General features: G+C 39.8%; 1 protein-coding gene across 1 annotated transcript in view; it reads right to left on the reverse strand.

The window, feature by feature from the left end:
- Positions 1-10653, reverse strand: part of LOC147329717 (uncharacterized) — a 42285-nt gene extending 31632 nt beyond the window's left edge. Inside the window, exon 1 of the mRNA XM_086291019.1 lies at positions 9922-10653. The gene's annotated coding sequence lies outside the window, so the exon portion shown is untranslated. The remainder of the gene's footprint in view (positions 1-9921) is intronic.
- Between the last annotated feature and the right edge of the window lie 9481 nt (positions 10654-20134).

A 20134-nucleotide genomic window follows, 5' to 3' on the forward strand; every position in this document is an offset into this window, starting at 1 on the left:
CTTATAAAAAGGCAGAAATATGGTGTTTTATTAATAAACTTACATTTATGGATATAAAATAGCTAAAAGTATTAACAAATATTTTATAAAAAACATTTATCATTCTTCCTGGGGAACTTAAAGAAAAAGAATAAAACATTTTCCATCGTAAAGAAAACTCCCTTAAAATATGGACAATAACAAAACTGCTAAATTCTTCCAGAATCTCTGTGTAGAGGAACCAAAAGAGATGTGCCACAGTTTCTGGATGATCCCCACAGAAAGTTCAATTAGTATTTATGTCTCTTTTAAATGTTACCATATAGTGACTGGCTGGGTAACATTTATGAAGAATTTTATATGAGATTTCCTTCACCTTGTTCACAATTAGATATTTATGGGATCATCCAGACTGTCTTCCAGGTGATATCTGGAACATGTCGGTTCCAGTAAGATATTCTATATATGGGAGAGACATGATATCTTCTTGGAATAAACTACGTATTCTCTTATTGCTGTTACCAAGTTCCTGTGAAAAGCAGATTTTTCCCACTGCTGACTCAGCTGGATCAGGGAGAGTGACTGAGGCAGATATTGAGCTGTCAGTGTTTTTATATAACATTAAAGTCCCTGAGGGTATGGCACCAAGCACCATTGAGAATTCCCCAACACTGTTTGACAAGTTTGACGAGCATCTTGACTTTTGGTCTTTGGATATTAACAGTCCTGGATATGTGACTTCTTGTTTAACAGAAATGTTACAGAGAGCATTTGCAGTGCAGCCTTTAATTGCTAGTAATTCACATTTTTTTAGATTTCGACATAAAGCAGATGCCTCAGAGAAATCACTAATAACACTAAGGGCTGGACGGATTTGATTTGCATTCTTCAAGAAGAGTGTGGTGTCATCAGCTAGCTGGCTGATGATGAGCTCCTTATCAGCTGTGCTGATTCCATGTATAACAGGTCAAATCTCGGGGTGGAGTCTTAATCATTTTAATTGAGCTATTGCCATTCGTGTACAAGGTTTTGATAGCTTTACAGAAAAATGCCAAATTTTTCCAAAGAGTGGAAAATAAATTGATGTTCAATTGTATCAAAAGCCTTTTAAAAATCCAGGAAGAGAATGAAGCTATAGTCAGATACCAAATCAGAGTAATCAAGTAGATCTAAAACCAGTCTCATGTTCTTAGAAAGGTGTCTGTTTCTCATAAAGCCTGATTGTGTCTCATCGATAATTGTGTCCAAGAACTCTTTCATTCTGTTAGCAAGTACTAAAGCCATAATCTCATAGTCATCATTGAGCAGACAGATGGGTCTCCAATTATCAATAAGAAGTAAGTCTTTGTTTGGTTTTGGAATAAGTGTTATGAGACCCTGAGTAAGAGTAGGAGGGAGGATGTTATTCTCTACACTTCCTATGAAAAGCTGCAGTAAGAACGGAGCCAGGAGATTAGAAAATGATTCTTAAAACTCTGCAGTTAAACCATCTGTGCCGGGAGATTTGTTGGCCTTAAGTGCAGAAATAGGATTACAAACATCCTCCACAGTCAGAGGGCTGTCACAGTGACTTCTATCTTCCACAACAATAGTTTTTAGGTTTTTAATATTATTGAGAAACAGCGTTGAGTAGGGCTGGGCCATATTATACCGTTCACGGTAATACCGGTATAATGTTAGGCAACGATAGGAAAATGAAATATCGCGATAGAATGGGAGTAAAACGCGCATGCGCAGTGCCTTTGTTTTCATACGCACATGGCCGATTGTTGAGTGAAACAGATGAACCAGAATTGGTTTGTAAAAATGGTGCAACTTCAGTGATGTGGAACTGGTTTGGTGTTTGTCCGTCAGATACACAACAAAGCACATTTTTTTGCAGAACATGCAAGCGGCCGTCGTTATTGTCATATTTGTCGGACTAAGATGCTCTTAAATCTGGGAGTAATCTGGGTCCTAAACTCCGTATTCTTCAGGTCAAACAACACTGCAGCATCACTTAAGAGTTAAAAACTGTCTAAATTCTTTCATCTTTAATAAAACGATCAGCATTGCTGCTTTACCAGGTGTAACTATAAAGTTTAACTTCCAGGCATCCATGAAAACAAAAGTTATTACATTTAACGGAGTTAGAAGTTAGCAGGAAGCTAGCGGAAGTTAGCTCGCTAGTTTCGCTAGTTACCTAAGCATGATATAGCATGTTCTGACTGAGAGATTTCTGAAAAAAATCAAACGTACAGCTCTGCTATCACTTCCAACATAAATGAAGACAGGAAACTAAACAGCAGTGACGTTTGTAGGGTTACTGAAGTTGGGCTAGCTGGTATATAATGATGTGCTACGTGATCGCTAGCGACACAGCTATGTTAGCATAACATAAACAGTGAAGCTGGAGGACGAACACTAACACTTTTCCACTTATAAAAGTTAACGTGAAGGTTCTTCATGGTTAGAGACAAATGCAATTGCATGGCAGGATACTGTAAACGGACCAAACTTCAGTCAGGAGAACAACTGAGATAATCCATCCACAATACGAGGTTAGTCATTAATATACTGCAGCAACATGGGAATAGAGCAGCTGCAGAGAATTCAACATCAATGAATCAATGGTACAGAAGTGGAGGAAGCAAGAAGAATGAGTTTAATAAAGTTTGATTTATCTGACTGCTTTGTTTCGCTTAATGTGCCTTATAATCCCGTGCACCTTATGGTCCGAAAAATGCGTACTGCACACTGCAGTTTAATGTTACAAAGCACCTCTTTTTAACTTCAGTGGATATTATACATGGTTATGCTCAGGATATGTCAGCCCATTTCTACTGGAAATGCCTTTTGGTTAAACTTTCAGCAAGGAATTTGCATTTGCACTGTTACATTTTTATAAAGCTTTAATGTACATAAAAACCAGCTTCTTGTTTAAGTGAAAATAAATGGAAGGTTGTCTTTTTGCGCTAGTAATGTTGTGGAGTTGTATTTTGTCTCGCATCAATTATATCGTCGGTTATATCGTTATCGCAAATTTTCAAATATATATCGTGATAAATATTTTTGGCCATATCGCCCTGCTCTAGCGTTGAGACATATATATATATATATTCTACTTTTCTAAATGATTGACTATTTCAATGGAGAACCTAAATGACACGGACCCGTGTTTGTTATTACATATCTCTATTTTGAATGTGACAAGTCTATCATTGCCTGTTATTCATAGGTATTAACAGAGTTTTTGGCCTTTTTTTCCTCTATAACAGTTAATTGACTCTTTACAGTGGCCTGCTATGGTTAATAATAACATGTTCAGTCATGAGTGAAATCAAAGCTTTTCTTCACTTTAGCATTTAACATTCCCAACAATATAATGTGATACCTTAATTAAAACACAGCTAATAAAACACAATTTTCTTAATGCAAACATCAGTGACTCAACATTAGCAACCAAAGGGTTCAGTCTGCAGCTCACACTCATGTGAAGCTACAGCCTCCCCCTTTAGTCTCTGTCATCCTTCTGCTCCTGCAACAACAAAACAAAGCAAGACAAAACCTCCACCCTTCTTCTACAGGCTGGGTGAATTGTTGTGGACATTCACTAATCCTAAAGTCGGCACCGTTTTTGTCTCAGTATCAAGTCAGTTAAACTTTTAGTCGTCAGTCCATCACAGTCCAGTCACATGCATACATCCACACACATTCATACCAGATATTGCTGATAATGGAGTCTCACGCGCAGCCTATTCGAGCCTCCATCACCAGCAAGATGACGTCATAATTTTAAAGGAAAACAGCTCCTTGTTTTTGGACTGGATTGACTCGCTGCAATCCTTTTAGGCTCAGGACTTCTCATGTGATCAATGTCCCATATAAGTGAATTTCTCCCAAGCCCATTATAATCATGGAGAAAAACACTTTGCCACTGTTTCCAGTAAGAATATTTTATAGCGCTTTAAAGTTCAATCTCTCAGGTCTGGATTAAAGAGCTGATTTGTTAAATCAGGAACTCACAAAATACCAAAATATCACCACCGGTGGATCACACCTCTCAGATGTTCTTATCTCAGTGCACTGTAACAAAAGCACAAACAAACGTAATCGAGAGCCTTTATAATTAAGTGCTTAAGCTACAGAGATCGAGAAGGCATTATGAAAGCCGCTAGGACAATAAAGGAATTGTCGTATAAGGACAACAAGATAGCCTTCCTGCCGGACCTACCTGCAGAGACATATAGACAACAGCGCCAGTATGAAGGTATGATTCATAAATCTATACCTTTTCAAGTTGAGCACGTTTTTAAGGATAGTAATGGACGTTTTCTAATAATACAAGGAAATCTACTCTCCACTAGACTAAATTTAATTAATATTTATGGCCCAAATGAAGATAATCCAAACTTTTATAGCAATTTATTTCTTAAAATCTCAGACTTGCAAGGTAAATGTATAATTGCTGGGGACTTAAATTGTGCTCTGAATCCACAGAAGGATAAATCCTCAGGCATGGATAATACTCACAATAGAACACGAAAGGTGATCAAACAATTCATGAAGGAGTTAAATTTAAGTGATATATGGCAAGATCAAAATCCAACCAAGTTACAATATTCTTGCTGGTCAGGTACACATAAAGCGTACTCTAGAATAGATTACTTCTTGGTATCAAATGAGTTGGTTCATTTTATAAAAGATTGCCAGTATAAGGAAATAGTAATTTCGGACCATGCAGTCGTTACTTTGACTCTCATAGAACCAAAACTGATCAAGACTCGATTTGAATGGAGGTTTCAACTGAAGTGGATGCAGGATAAACAGTTTCTTGAGTTTTTAGGCAAGCAAATTAATGAATACTTTGAACATAACTCAGATCAAACATCGGCAAGTGTAAGATGGGAAGCCTTTAAAGCATACTTAAGAGGGCAAATTATAAGCTATACTAGTAATAAAACAAGAGAAAGAAATCAAAGGATAAAATATCTGGAAGTAAGAATAAAAAAGTTAGAAGAGATTAGCTTTCAATCAGGTCAAAACAATGAGTATATTGTAAAAGAATTATTACTATTGAGAACGCAATATAATGAAATGACAAGTGAAAAAGCAGCTGTTAATTTATTGAGATTAAAGCAACAATTCTATGACCAAGGTGAAAAACCCAGCAAACTCCTGGCATGGCGTATAAAAAAGATGGAATCTGAAAAGGCAATTACAAAATTAGAAAATTCAAATGGTAATACTATAGTAGACCCATTAGAGATAAATAATGCATTTAAAAGATTTTATGAAACGCTATATAACTCTGAACTCAATAATGTAACTAGAATGCAATCTTTATTTCTAGATAAACTTGAAATACCAAAAATTTCAGAAAAAGACAAAGTAAATGTTGATAGGCAAATTAGTATACATGAAATTATAGATGCAATAAACTCCTTAAATGCTGGCAAAACAGCTGGTCCAGATGGATTGCCAATTGACCTTTACAAATATTTTAAAGATAAATTAGCACAGCCCCTCTTAGATATGTATATAGAATGTTTTAATAATGGCAATCTTACTGACTCATTAAGGAAGTCCCTGATAATACTGCTTCCTAAACCTGGAAAACTAAATAATAAGTGTGAAAATATGCGTCCTATAAGCTTAATCAATACAGACACTAAAATTATTTGTAAAATTTTTGCTAAAAGATTAGAAAGTATTCTTCCAGTTATTATAGGGGATGATCAAAATGGATTTGTTAAACATAGACAGGGTTTTCATAATGTAAGACGAGTTTTAAACATTCTTCATAATCAAAGTGAGCAGGACGATACAGCCATTCTTTCGCTTGACGCGGAGAAGGCTTTTGATAGAATTGAGCGGTCATATCTTTTTGATGTCATTGTTAGATTTGGGTTTGGAAAGGTATTTCTGCATTGGATCAAGCTATAACATTGTCACTCTGTGGCTCAGGTTAAGACAAATGAGATAATCTCTGAACAATTTGATATTAAAAGAGGGTGCCCGCAGGGTTCACCCTTATCTCCACTTTTATTCCTTTTAGCTATTGAACCTCTGGCAATAGCTGTTAGAAACAGCGGACAGATACAAGGTGTTAGGATTGGTAGAAAGGAACATAGAATTGCTTTATTTGCTGATGATATCATAATATTTTTAAAGCAATTAAAAAATTCTGTGCCCGCTGTAAAGGATTTATTAGATCAGTTTGGGGTTTTCTCAGGGTATAAAGTTAATGTAACAAAATCATCATTAATGTTACTTAATCAAGGGTACAATCAAAACGTAAATCAGAATGTATCTGGCTTTACTGTTAACTCTGAATTCATCTATCTAGGTATTAAAATAGTTCCTTCATTAAAAGATGTGGTGGTACTTAACTATAATATAATACTACAGAAAATTTCCAAAGATTTGGAGCGTTGGATAAGTCTACCACTATCTATTATTGGAAGGATAAGTGTTCTTAAAATGAATGTATTACCTAGACTGTTGTATATGTTTCAAAATGTCCCACTGGCTCCTCCTGCTGAATTATTTACTAAATTAACATCACTAATCAGAGAGTTTATCTGGAACAAGAAGCAGCCTCGTATTCGTTTGTCTTTGTTGTACCTTCCCTTTGATACAGGGGGGTTGAAATGCCCCAACTTTTACTGGTACTATTTGGCTATTCAATTAAGGACAATAAGATTTTATTTTTCATCCCAAAATACCCCGTCATGGGTGGGGATGGAAGCAAATGCTCTTAAAATGCCATTAAATTTGTACTTATATTCTGCAAAATCCAAACAGTTAAAGAAACAAATAATCCTATAGTTCAAAACATGATTGAAGTCTGGTTTACAATAAAAGAAATGATGAATATTAAGAACAATCTCTCTCAGTTTAGCCCCATCTGGGGAAATGCCTTATTTGTACCAGGAAAGTTGGATGCAGGGTTTCAGGATTGGGCAGTAAAAGGTGTTAAGAAAGTGGGTGATCTGTTTTGTGATGGAGTAATGGTCTCATTTGAGGATTTAGTCTCAAAATTTCAAATCCCCCAAAAACACTTTTTTAAGTATTTACAAATTAGAAGCTTTATTTCATCTATGCAAAATAAATCCCTTAATTTTCCCCAGTTAAGTAAGCTAGAGGAGTTTATGGTGAAAAAAGGTGGTAATAAAGGCTTAATTTCAACATTTTATAATTGGATTGTTTCTGCCTCTTCAGAAACATCAGTTTCTAAGTTGGAAGCTTGGAGAAAGGACCTAAATATTAATATTTCTGAGGAGACATGGAAGTTAATTTGCTTAAAAGCTCAAAAACAATCGATTAACAGTAACTTAAAATTACTACAATACAATTGGATCATGCAAACATATGTAACACCGGTGAAACTGAATAAATATAATAATAGAATACCAGATACATGTTTTAAATGTGGAGAAGCCCGTGGAACATTTTTTCATTGTATATGGGAATGTAGAATTGTTTGTGCCTTTTGGCAGGAGGTGATGAACAAAATAAACCAAATTTTAAATAAAAAGATCACTTTGGATGTAGAAATGATGCTACTACAAGTGTATCCTAAAAATATTAAATTAACAACCTATCAAATTAAGTTTATGGATTATTGTACATTACAGGCAAAACGTATGATTGCAATAAATTGGAAAACATCAATTCCTCCTGCTATTGGCGCTTGGATAAACTCCTTGACACAGTGTATGGAAATGGAAAGGATTACGTACTTTCTGAAAAATAAGTTAATATATTTTGATGAAATTTGGAAGCCATTTAAAAATTTTTTAAAAGTAGTAAATATAGAACAACTTATGTAGGAGAGTGGAGTAGGAGGAAATTGTTTAGCATGTGCATGCTATTTTTTATTGTTTATTCCTATTGATTATATTTTCTTATTTCTTTTTTTTTTTTGTTTTTTTTTTCTTGAATTATGTATAAATGCCACATATGGTACAATTGTATATATATTTCATGTGAGCTTGTTCTTTTTTTTCTTTGTTCGGAAGAGAGCAGAGTGGGAGGTGAGGGTGGGGGAAAAGGGTTTCTATTACAACAGCATATTATTGGAAACTACCTTTGTATGTTGTTGGAAAAGTAATAAAAATATTAAAAAAAAAAAAAACCAAAACAAACGTAATCAATAAAATACTAATAAAGTAACAGATACTGGGGCCCATTGCAAACATGTCCAAGCATAAAACCATCTTTCTCTCTCTTAGAGAAAGAAAACAATCCAAACCTCACTGATAAAATCAACCTAGTGTCAAGCAAAACACAAAAATCAACCAAAACTTCACCAGAAAGTTTTCCTCCCTCCCGGGACAATATTGTGCAGGAATACAGGCACCGTAACTCCTTCTTGCACTGACAAAAACATGTTGGATTTACTTGATTCAATAGTGGACACTGGTTGCACACAAAGGTTTTGCTTTGGCAGAAACTTAAACAACTGAGTTAAATCAACACAACCTTTTCATATTCAGTAAACCTGCATGTTATGTTCATAAAACACGATTGAAACATGTTCAGATGGAGTAAGTTGAGCTCCTGGAACATTTTAATCCTTCAATTGAAACTGAATGGGTCTACAACAACTACCATCCTCCTATCTCTATCCTGGTTGCAGCAGGGCTGGGAAATAACCCTGAAGTGATAGGTTACCAGGCAGGGTACACCCTGGACAGCTCACCAGTCTATCAGATAGAAACACACAGCCGTTTACATTCATGGATAATTTAGCCCAGGACCTTCTTACTGTGGAGCAACAGCACTAACCAGCATGCCAACAATGGAGGAAATACAGGAAAGCTATGATTTCCTGTATTTGAGGCAGAATTATTTTGTTCTTGCCCTTGACAGGTTAATCCACAATAAATAGCAACAGCATGCATGTGGTGTGTGTGTCGTTGTCTGCCTCTTATAACTCCAGTGATTTTCCTGTAGTTTGAAATCTTATGCGGTGTTGACACAATAATTTGTTGTAAACCAGGAAATTCCCAACTGTGGTAGAAAGCACAGCTTAGCCTTAGAAAATGTTCAAAGAAAAGTCGTCACTTCCTGATTTCTGCTTCACTGATAAATATTGTCACACTGGGGTTTTTGCAAATGATATCAGTGAGCACTGTGTGGCAGCTGGAGTCAGACAACTGAAGCTCCCACAATCAAGACCACAAACAGCTTTCAAAGGAGATTTGAAGCTTTTCTGGCAGCAAGCTTCATGATTTATGGGACTGGAACTGGAACAGAAACTACCTGATCACCAATGGTGAGCTGGCATGGAATTATTTTTATGACATTTTATCAAAGTTATAAATAAGCATGCCCATTAACACATAGTGAGTGAGCATGTTGTCTTCCCACGCAGTGAACAGCGGATGCTAATGTTTTTGTCACTTTTTACAGAGTCAAACTCAAAGTAAGGTCAGTGCTTCCACGCTTTAAACGCTGCACGCTCACACTCTCTCCACACTCGATAGATTATCCATTGTTCATCTGCACACAGCTGCGGTTTTAGTAACGCAGTAACGCAGCGTGCTTACGGGAAAGTAACAGTAATCTAATTACCTTTTTTGCAATAGTAATCCCTCACTTTACTCGTTTCTTGAAAAAAGTAATCGGATTACTTCCCATCTCTGGTTGGAGCTGTGCACTTGTGGGTTCCACCTTGTGTACACGTTTATCTTTGCTGTGTGTACTTGTACCTCTGAGTGGAAGCTGAACTCTTGAGTTCGAGTATCGAAGCATCAGCTGTGACGTTAAAGTCCAAACAGCTCGTTCATTTGACGTGCAAATGCACGAAGGTAACGCCGTTTTCATGTGGATGTGTCACTGAGACACTTTCCACATCCACAGCTCACAAAATGGGAAAACTATAGAAGTATAACAATGAAGAAGTTACTATGTTACGGGTCCCAAGGATGAAGACCTCGATGACAAATATGTTACCTGTAAAAGCAGGTGAAGAGCAGAGTAAGGAAGACACGATGCGTCTCTGCTTTCCTCCAGAACGTGTCTGAGTCTGATTTATTTCACACAAATAAATGCTATAAAACACTAAACATGAGCTTTCAATATACTGTTCAGCTGGTTCCTCATTCACATCAATTACATTTACTTATTTCACAACATCAGTGAAATATACTCTTTTTAACTGGTTCAGTTTCTCAAGTTCACACTTCTTTCCATAACAGCTACATCCTTTTATCATATCAATAAACACATCACATTGTCTTCTGCAGTGTCTTACTGGCTAAACAGTTCTATTCAATAACAGCATTGGTAAATACATTACATTTGTTCCCTCCAGTAATTTACTGGCAAAATCACTATTTAGTGCATCATGAAACACAGCTTGTTGAATCAACCCATGAATGCCTCTGTTAGCTACACAGAGTTGCTCAGAGTGCTTGTGTTACACTAGCTAATCTACTCAGTCACTTTAACAGAACTATTAACATTCACATCTCACAGAACTGATTTGATTGGAGCATTACAACACGTTTGCACAGAGCATAGGAGCGCACTGACTCTGCTTCACGAGCGCTCCACCTAACGAGCGGGCTCGCGGTGCGGTCGCGCGGGACACTCCTCTGGTTTTCTCCCGTGTTTACATATAAATAACTTTGGCGGACCGCCTTAACTCTCCCATTCACATTAACGTGGGTAACCATGGTGACAATAAACAACATTTTCGATGCGAGCACCGTGTACCGACCTGTAAAAGCAGGTGAAGAGCAGAGTAAGGAAGACACGATGCGTCTCTGCTTTCCTCCAGAACGTGTCTGAGGAAGCAGCGGAAGGTGGGCTCCACTTACTGCACCCCGAAACCCCGGAGCAAGCACCAAAGTTCCGCCCTCACTGCTTTCTAACATAAAATGAATCCCTGTTACATGGATTTTCTATCCTCTTAAAGAAACTGAAAATAAATACATATAGCAATGAAAAATGTCCCGTTACATGAGTGTTTTACACAAAATAATATTAATGTGGTCATTCCCTCACAGGGGTGCCACAACTACACTGCTGTTTTGACAGAGACACAGTGTGTTTATCTAACTTGGCTGAAGCCAAAGTTCTCCAGACAAATTCAGTCTGTTTCTGCCAAGTGTGAACTCACTGGATGAGCGCCAGATACACAGAATCAAAAAGGGATAAATTACTTTTCTTATGTCATGTTCCCGTCACAAACTGGCTCAAGGAGAGGGGAAGCAGGAGTCCACAGATGAAATGTTCCTATAAATAAAGTGGAATTTATTCAAACTTTACCAAAACTTCAACACATCAAATACAAGCAGTTCAGCAGGGAGTGGATGTGTGTTGCATGTGCCAGGTGGATGCAGAGAGAGGCCAGGGCCACGTTCAAACCTGAACACGCTGCACAGTGTTTTGTTCCATTTGTTAGGGATGAATGAAATGCTTCCTTGAAAGGATGTGTGCAGTCACCAGTGGGCGTGGAAGCATGTGCGCCCTCATTTGGTGGGTGTGCAAGAAAAGTCCTCCTGTCACACAGCAATGCCTACATAAATCACACCACTCTGCTTAAAATAATAATGTTTAGTGAAGCAGGTGAAGCAAAGGGCTGCTTTTAATAGGCTGGGAGACCCAGGTGTGCTGCTTTAGCTGCTGAGCCTCTTATGACAGAACAGCGGAGAGTGGTAAGAAGGGAGGAGGGGGTCTGGCTGTGTTTGTGAACGATAGATGGTGTAACTCTGGGCATTTATCTATCAAAGAGACGCTATGCTGTAAGGACATTGAGCTGCTAGCGGTTAGCATGAGACCGTACTATCTACCACGAGAGTTTACACACGTGATTATGATAGCTGTGTATGTCCCGCCCTCTGCTAACGCTGCAGCAGCCTGTGAGGTCCTGCACACTGTAACCAGCAGACTCCAAACACAGCACCCTCAGGCCCTTTTCCTGATCTCTGGGGACTTTAAAGATGATGTAACCATTTAATTATGGTTACATAATTAATTATGTAATTAATTATGCAAAATGCAAAACGCTCAGCTGTGTCTCCAATCAAAGCTCTGTAACTTCAGAGGTGATGTTCATATGTTGACTAATGGTTTTCTTTCATTTTTGATGTACTGCAGAATATTTGTATAAAATCCAGGCCAGGAAAATCTCCTTCATGTGTTTCTGTGTTTTGTCTTCAGCTACGTTGACACAAAGGCCTCTGCTGTGACGCTCACACCTTTGATAAAGTCTGGAGAGTGTCAGCTTCCTGTTTATAGATACAAAAATATGTAATGTTGTGAACTCTGGCCGCAGCGGCGCAAGAAAAAGGAGAATTACGGGAAGCACTCACAACAGGTAAAATCAAAATAACAAAGTAAAGTAGGATAAAATAAAAACCAACAAAAGAACAACACAATATACTTCCCCGTACTGTTACTGCTAACCTCTGTTAACCTAGTAACTCTTACCTTCTAACTGACAGCTGGTCAATAAACGAGCTCCATAAACGCTCCATATTCACCTTTACATGGAATATAAAGGGAAAAGAAGAAACACAGTGCTGTGTCAGCGTTAGACATATAGATACATCCTTGCTTTTAATACATTTGAAGGTGGGTGGGAGAGGTGCTTCTCTGCGTAGTCTACGGTCTCTTTGGGATCGGTAAAGCTTTTCCTCACATCACCATGGGTCACTAACAGCTTTGCAGGGTATAGCAGTCTGTACCTGACGCCGGTCATCCCACGTAGTCTTCCTCTCATATTTGCAAATGCGGCTCTGCGTTTCCAACAGAGGGAGGGAAATCTGGGAGGATGTTTATTTTAAAAACCCTTATACATCAGGTTCTTGTTCTCTGCAGCTTTCAGCAGAATTTCCTCACCAATGTGGTAGTAGTGCAATCTCAAGATGATGGGCCGAGGAAGATGACTTTGTTTGGGACGCTGGCGATTCACTCTATGTGCTCGATCGATGAGTGGCTTCTCCTCGAGAGATAGGGCCTCCGCCAACAGGTGTGAACCAACTCAGTCATCTTGGGTCCCTCTGTGCCTTCTGGTATTCCTGCAGTTCTTAAATGATTCCTCCTGGAGTGCCTCAAGAGCTCCACATCTCTCATCTAACTTCTTTACCTCCGCAGACAAACGCTCCACAGTGGCCTGGAGAGTGGCGATGGTGTCAGAGTGGTTCGAGGCACAGTCCTGCAGTTCAGTCAAAGTGTTATCATGCCTGGCCACATCGCTTTTTATGTCCGAAATTGAGGGCTGGATGCTCTGGTTCAAGGATGATATCTCGCCTCCTATGGTGGTAGAAATCTCTAATATGCAAGTGTCCAGTGCTAGTTAGTTAGTTCTAGTTCTAGTGGTTAGTGGGGCTTTATTTGATGATTCTAGTGTGTGTTACATTGTTGTCATATTGTTGAGTCGCAGAGCTGTACAGTGTTACAGTTTCTGTAGAGTCTGGTATAAGGAACTCAGATCCCTCTGTGAATAATGTTCACTGAAACTGATCTGTAGTTAATGAACTAGTCAGGATTTACACTAGAGAATGTTTCTGCCATTACATGGCCTGTATTTGTAGAGCGCTTTACTCGTCCCTAAGGACCCCAAAGTGCTTTACACATCCAGTCATCCACCCATTCACACACTGGTGATGGCAAGCTTGTAGCCACAGCCACCCTGGGGCGCACCGACAGAGGCGAGGCTGCCGGACACTGGCGCCACCGGGCCCTCTGACCACCACCAGTAGGCAACGGGTGAAGTGTCTCATTCAAGGACACAACGACCGAGACTGTCCAAGCCGGGGCTCGAACCGGCAACCTTCCGATTACAAGACGAGCTGCCAACTCTTGAGCCACGATCGCCCCACATATTGTTGTCTTTTGTTGCAGACACCAAGTGTTGAGATCCTGTCTCAACCTCCTACATTCTTCCAGCAGGTTACACATTATTTTTTGTATTTGGAATCAAATATATGTGTCAGTTGGGCCTAGTGCAGGGGTCAGCAACCTTTAACACCCAAAGAGCCTTTTGGACCCGGTTTCCACGCAAAGGGTCAGGGTTCGGGAAAACACTGGGAGCCGCAAATACTTTGTGACATCTAAAATGAAGATAACACTGTGTATATTGTTTTTACCTTTATGCTTTGTGTGAACAACTACAGTGTGTTGCTTATGAAATCCATCAAGTGCTACAGAGAAAATTACATTTGATTTATGTAATGAACACATTTTGAGCTCTTAAAGAAATATAACAAAGGAAAGCTGAACTACAATGATCCATGTAGCAAACACAAACTGTTATATCGCCTTTGGGCTTTTGGAGCCTTGACCTGACTTTTAAAAAAAGCGCGTTCATGCAAACATCGTCGGGTCTGCCGTGATATGTTTACAACGGGACTTCTGCTCCTGAACCTCTGCGCACAGCGTCTGCAGGTAAGGTAACTTTATTTATACCCAAAGGCAAGGTAAATTTGCTTTACAGGAAAATGACAGCATTTGACATCCCTTTAAAAACACACATACCTAGTAAATATATAAAGCTCACTGTGACACATACTTTAATATTTCGAATCAAAAACAGTTCTTATTTAATTCAGTGACAGCAACGGGGACAAAGCTATTTTTATAACGCTTTGTCCTGCATCTCGGAAATAGAAACCTCCGTCCTGAGGGAAGAAGCTGAAATTCACCCCTTAGAGGATGGGAACCATTTTTAAGGATTGATAAAGCCATCCTCTGTACCTGCTCAGAGTACAGGGAGGCTAAACAAGACTGTGGCTCACCTATCAGACGACTGGACCATCTCACTATCTGATTCAGAGAGTTTTTCTCTGTGACAGAGGTCTGACCGAACCATGCCACCAAACAAAAGGATAAAACAGACTCAATAAAAGAACGATAAACAAAGTTAAAATTTTTTGGTCAATGTGGAAATGAACAAGTTTCCTAAGGCAATAAAGGTGCTGGTGACCCTTTTTACAAACTGATTTGCAATTTTGATCAAAGTTCAGTTTTTCATTGATTATGGTCCCAAGATATTTATATGATTGTACTTGCTCTATTTTCTGACCTTTAATTAAAGTGACTCCGTGCCCATTTTGTTGTTTCCTAAAATCAACAACCATGTCTTTTGTTTTAGATATGTTCAGCTGGAGATAAGACTCCTCCCACCACTGAACAAAGTCATCAATGACTGGGCCGTGGTTAGTTTCACCCTCTTTCAGTAAGCTGACAATAACAGAGTCATCTGCATATTTAATAATGACCCTGTTTTCATGTCTGCCCTGACACATGTTTGTATAGAGAGTGAATAATAAGGGCGATAGGACGCAGCCTTGAGGAGAACCTGTGGAGGAGAACACTGGGTCAGACAGAACCCCATTTATTCTCACTCTTTGTGACCTGTCAGTTAGAAAATCTAAAATCCAGCCCACCAGGTTTTTCCTGATTTCAAACTGTTCTAAAAGTCTCTTAATTAAAATATGGGGCTGTGTTGTATTAAAAGCCGAAGAAAAATCAATGAAAAGAAGTCTCGCAAAAGTCCCTTTACTCTCTACATGTTTAAGAATCAGATTTAGTAAAGTCAAAAGTGCGTCCTCCACTCCTCTGTTGGGCCTGTATGCAAACTGCATTGGATCCAGCTGACCTTCAGTCTCTTCATAATCACATTTCTGATGATTTTTTCAAAGACTTTCATGACAACTGAAGTGAGGCAACAGGCCTGAAGTCGTTTAGATTTAGGGACAGGAACCACGACTGCTTCTTTGCAAAGAGAGGGCACATGTTGTGTTTGCAAGGATTTGTTAAAAATAACCTGAAATATAGGACTGAGTTCATCAGCACAAGATTTAATTAGGCGGCCACTAATATTATCAGGACCTGGCTCTTGTTCACATTGACTGTATGAAAGGCCTTTTTAACATCGCTGAGTTCAATGATAAAGTGCTGAGTATCTCTCAGTTTCTGTTTCAGTTCCCAAATATCCTCGCTGAAATCAGAAGAACTAAAACGAGCATAAAACATGTTTAAAGCGTTTGCAAATCTCTGTCTGAATTAAAACCATCTAAAATGACCTGACTGCTGCTCTGGGGATTTTGAAACCCTGCTATGGTTTTCATACAAGTCCAGGCAGACCCAAAAGTTTTTGCAGCAAATTTGCTTTCAAGAAGGTTTTTGTAGCTCTGTTTTGCTTTCAAGATCTCGATTTTCATTTCCTTGGTAGCTGTCTGAAAATCGGTAACAGCCCCTCTTTAAAGGCCTGTCTCTTTTTCCTTAAACAGGATTTGACACTTTTAGTGACCCATGGCTTATTGTTAGCGTAAATTTTAACACGCTTACGGGGTGTAATCATGTCTTTACAAAATACTGCATAGGAGCTAGTAACATCCACCAAAGCGTCGAGATCATCTCCACAAGACTGAAGACGGGGCTGTACAAAGTCACTTTATCTCTACAGGACTGTAAGCTGTCGTCTGTGAGGCGTGAGCGTGTTTGTTTGAACACAGTTCACGGTGGAGAACAGCTGCTGACATAATGTGGATCCCAAGATCCATAACTGGCCTACCTGGGGCTGAAAGTCTCCATAAATGCAGGCGTTTCGGCGGCTACACCGGCTTCCACGAGTGTGACGCTTATTTTGAGAAAATAATAGAATATAAATTTATTTTTATATTTCAATATCACAATAATCTTCCAATGTAGAACTACAAGTTAAAAAAGAAGTAACATAAATCAAATCCACTTCAGCTAAATACTTCTCATTTATTTCCATCTTACATGCTGTGACTGCAGCCATTCCCACATCTCTGTGAATGGGACTCATGGACATGGATCAGTGGTTGTTGATCAATGGTCCTGAGAATCTGCATAATTAAGATGAAGGAACGGAGCTCCCAGCCCATCGTTCCTGCAGCTGCTTTCAGTCTTTATGCAAATGTCCTGTTTGTAAGACTGAAACCTGCAGCTGAGACTGAAGACGTCACCTGATGATGACGACACGTTTCTCCCACAAAACGCTGCGTCCAGATGAACAGAAGCAACAGACTCACTTTCCTGGATGATTGAGATGCATCAAGACTTCATTGTGTGTTACTTCTCATTCAGCACAGACACATTATTCCTGTTAGGTCATGTCAGCTGTCACTCAGTACAAGCACAACTGTGAACAACACAAACTTCTCTTCAATGTGTCACAGAAACACTAAGTGTGAGAGCCTGTATGACACACAGGACAGACTGTAAGCTCTGCTGGCTGCACAGCACTTTGTAGCAGTTTTCCAACATGTCCTCCACCCGTGATGTCAGTGGTGGGACCCCAGTCACAGCACTCAGCACCACCTCCTTTAAATGGATTTTATAGCAGTTCCTCCCGTTACTCGGTGCAACGCTTCTTAAATGTGTTTTTGCAGGATAAAACACAGCAGGTGGTGTAGAGAGGACGTCAGCTGACGGAGCAGAGGGAGGCAGACTGTGGATAAATGACAGAGTGAGAGGAGAGCAACCATGACAGAAGCACAGGTGTGGCAGATAGAAGTGGCTTTATAGACACTTATTGTCAGTCCTCGTGCATGCTGTGGAAATAAGTGTCTGTGTCATGAGGTGACATGTGAGCTTATCTTTGGTCAATAAAGCTGAACGACCAGTTTTCACTTTGCTTGTTACGCTTGTTTAGTGACGTCTGGGTTTCTGTGGAGCCCGAATTTTGATGAGTTCTGGTGAAATCATCTGAGATCATCTGAGCATCGGTGAAGAGTCAGCAGAGAAAGTGTGGGACAGAAGTTTGCTTTGGACACATGGACTGAAATCAAAAAGTAACAAACAGGATTTCCAATGGACAGTATGGAGAAGTGAAAGTACACAAAGGCTGTGCTGGAACACGTGTGTTACACTTTTTGACAGCTGAGAACAAAACACAATATTTTGCATCATCTCTGCAGTGTCTCTTCTTTCCTCTGCTGTTGTGCTTTTAGCTCCAAACTGTTTCAAATGGTTTGTCAGCAAGCTGACCTCTGACCTCTGCAGTACTAACTCCTGACCCGTACAAAGAGCGGGCGTTTCTGACCTTTGACCTGCAGCTGTATGTCTCTCAGTCTCAGTTCTTCTCTCCGTCACTGATGGAGCAGGTGTAGTTGCTGCTGACAGTCAGTCGTTTGTTTTCTCAGAGTGAGGCTGAAGTCTGAACTGTTCAGAGCATCAGGTCTCATCAACGTGCGCTGCTGTAACGCCGCTTTGTCCTCTGAGATCACCAGGTATGAAACCTGAGTGCTGACAGAGCAGCATGTTCCCCCTCATTCACCTCCACCACCACAGCCAAGGCATGCTGGGAAACTGAGGACACACAGACGGAGAACTGAAGTGTCTGCTGTGTGTTCATCTCAGAGTCCTCACAGGTGACACATTAGCTCCAGAACACCAAGCCAGGTGTTTGAAGCCTGACAGGGATTCTTCCCATCCAGAGGGAGGATTTAGCTGCACAACAATGAACATTAGTGTGTAGTTTAGAAACACAGACTGTGCCTGCACTGCATCTAGTGAAGAAAACTGTTACTGCGAGAGAACGAGGCTCCTTTAAAGCAGCTGATATTAAGGTTGAAAAATCAACAATAAGCTGATGTAATCAACGTTTCACAAAATGGTCAGCAGCTAAAATCTGGAGCCGTTCTTTGGTGGTAATTAACAGTTTGTTCTTGTTAGCTAATTATGTCATTAAAGGTAGCAGCAGAAGCCTTGTGTTGAAAGCCCATTCACTCACACATTCACACAGTATGTGTGTGTCTGTGTTACACTGTGGACATCCCTTCTGTTGGAGCGCCATCTTGTGGCAGGTTTAAGAAATGTTCTTCTTGTAAATCCAAACTGATGCACCTCCATAGCAGACTGTGGAGGCTTTCAGTGACATGAAGACTTGATTTATACTGTCATATTCTCCTGTTACACAAAGCACAGCACGCTGAACATGGATGAACTGAAACTCCCAGCATCTGACTGAGGAAAAGCACAAATCATTCTCACACTGACTCCTGCTTGATTTTAGATTTGCTTTCAAATCCTCACACTTTCATATGAAGCACTAAATGGGCTCCAGACTGTTTATCTCAGCTTCCTGTCAAACACACTGCTGCTCACACCGAGGCTCAGTTTACTCCTCCAGCCTGGCTTAACCTGCTGTCTGTTAAAAACAGTCCCACACTCCTCTGTTTAATCCTTCTGATCAGACTCTTTGATTTTGTATTGTTTTTACCTGAAGTTATGTTTTTGACATGGTTCTGTCTGTGAAATAAAGCTCACACACACACTGCTACAGTCCTTCATACACTTAGAAACGAAGCTGCTCCTTTCCTCAGTGCTGACACATAAAGAAGAGTTGGTTTTATATCCAACACGTCTCTGTTCCAGAAAACAGCTTCAGCAGCCTCTGAGTCTGAACTTGGAGTTGGTTATAAGCCACAGGCCTGTGTGCACAGCAATGAGGAAATATAATGCAGTAAGTGAAACATGGATGTGTGGAACAGATTATCCCAAAGGTTGATTCTGTTCATCTGGACGTTCTCAGTGAAACATTTCGTCTCTCGGTCAGGTGACTCCTTTAGTCTCAGCTGACTGCAGGTTTCCAAACCTTTGTCACTGGATCACTCACTTCATCTCCAACGTGTCCCTGACACAGACAGCTGGAGCCGTTACAGCAAAATCATTGATCATCGTTTTTAGAACATTAGCTGGTGTTGGTGGGCAGGCTAGCAGTGCTAATTGTTAGCACTAGTTCTGCTGCTCTCCCTTTGTCTCTGTTATTGTTGGTCTTTAGTGAACAATATAAAGTGTCTTCATGAGACTGTTGCCTAATGTTCAAATGTAGATAACACCACCTGCACCAACCTGTTACACAGCACAACCCTCTGGTGTAGCTTTGGCTGGAGCACATATTGGCAGCTCCAGTGACATCACCACTCCATGGTGACATCATCTCTACAGACTGTGGCTGTTACATATCCTCACCTGGTAATAATAAGACTGTCCTCAGCTGCACACAGCTCCAAGATGAACAAACTGAAGTAAATACAAATTAGAGTTACGATAGATTGAAATCTTGTAATCAGAGCTAATTCTTAGTGAAACTCTCACAACATCATATCATGATCCTGGGTTAGTGTCTCGGTCTCAGATCACAACATCAGCACAGGCTTGGCTTGGGTGAGGTATTGGGTGG

Source organism: Aulonocara sp. 'chitande type north' Nkhata Bay, linkage group LG5 (assembly GCF_057382095.1).
Source record: "Aulonocara sp. 'chitande type north' Nkhata Bay isolate Kocher_YH1m ecotype deep benthic linkage group LG5, A_spYH_male_GT1.1, whole genome shotgun sequence".
In the NCBI taxonomy this organism is placed as follows: Eukaryota; Metazoa; Chordata; class Actinopteri; order Cichliformes; family Cichlidae; genus Aulonocara; species Aulonocara sp. 'chitande type north' Nkhata Bay.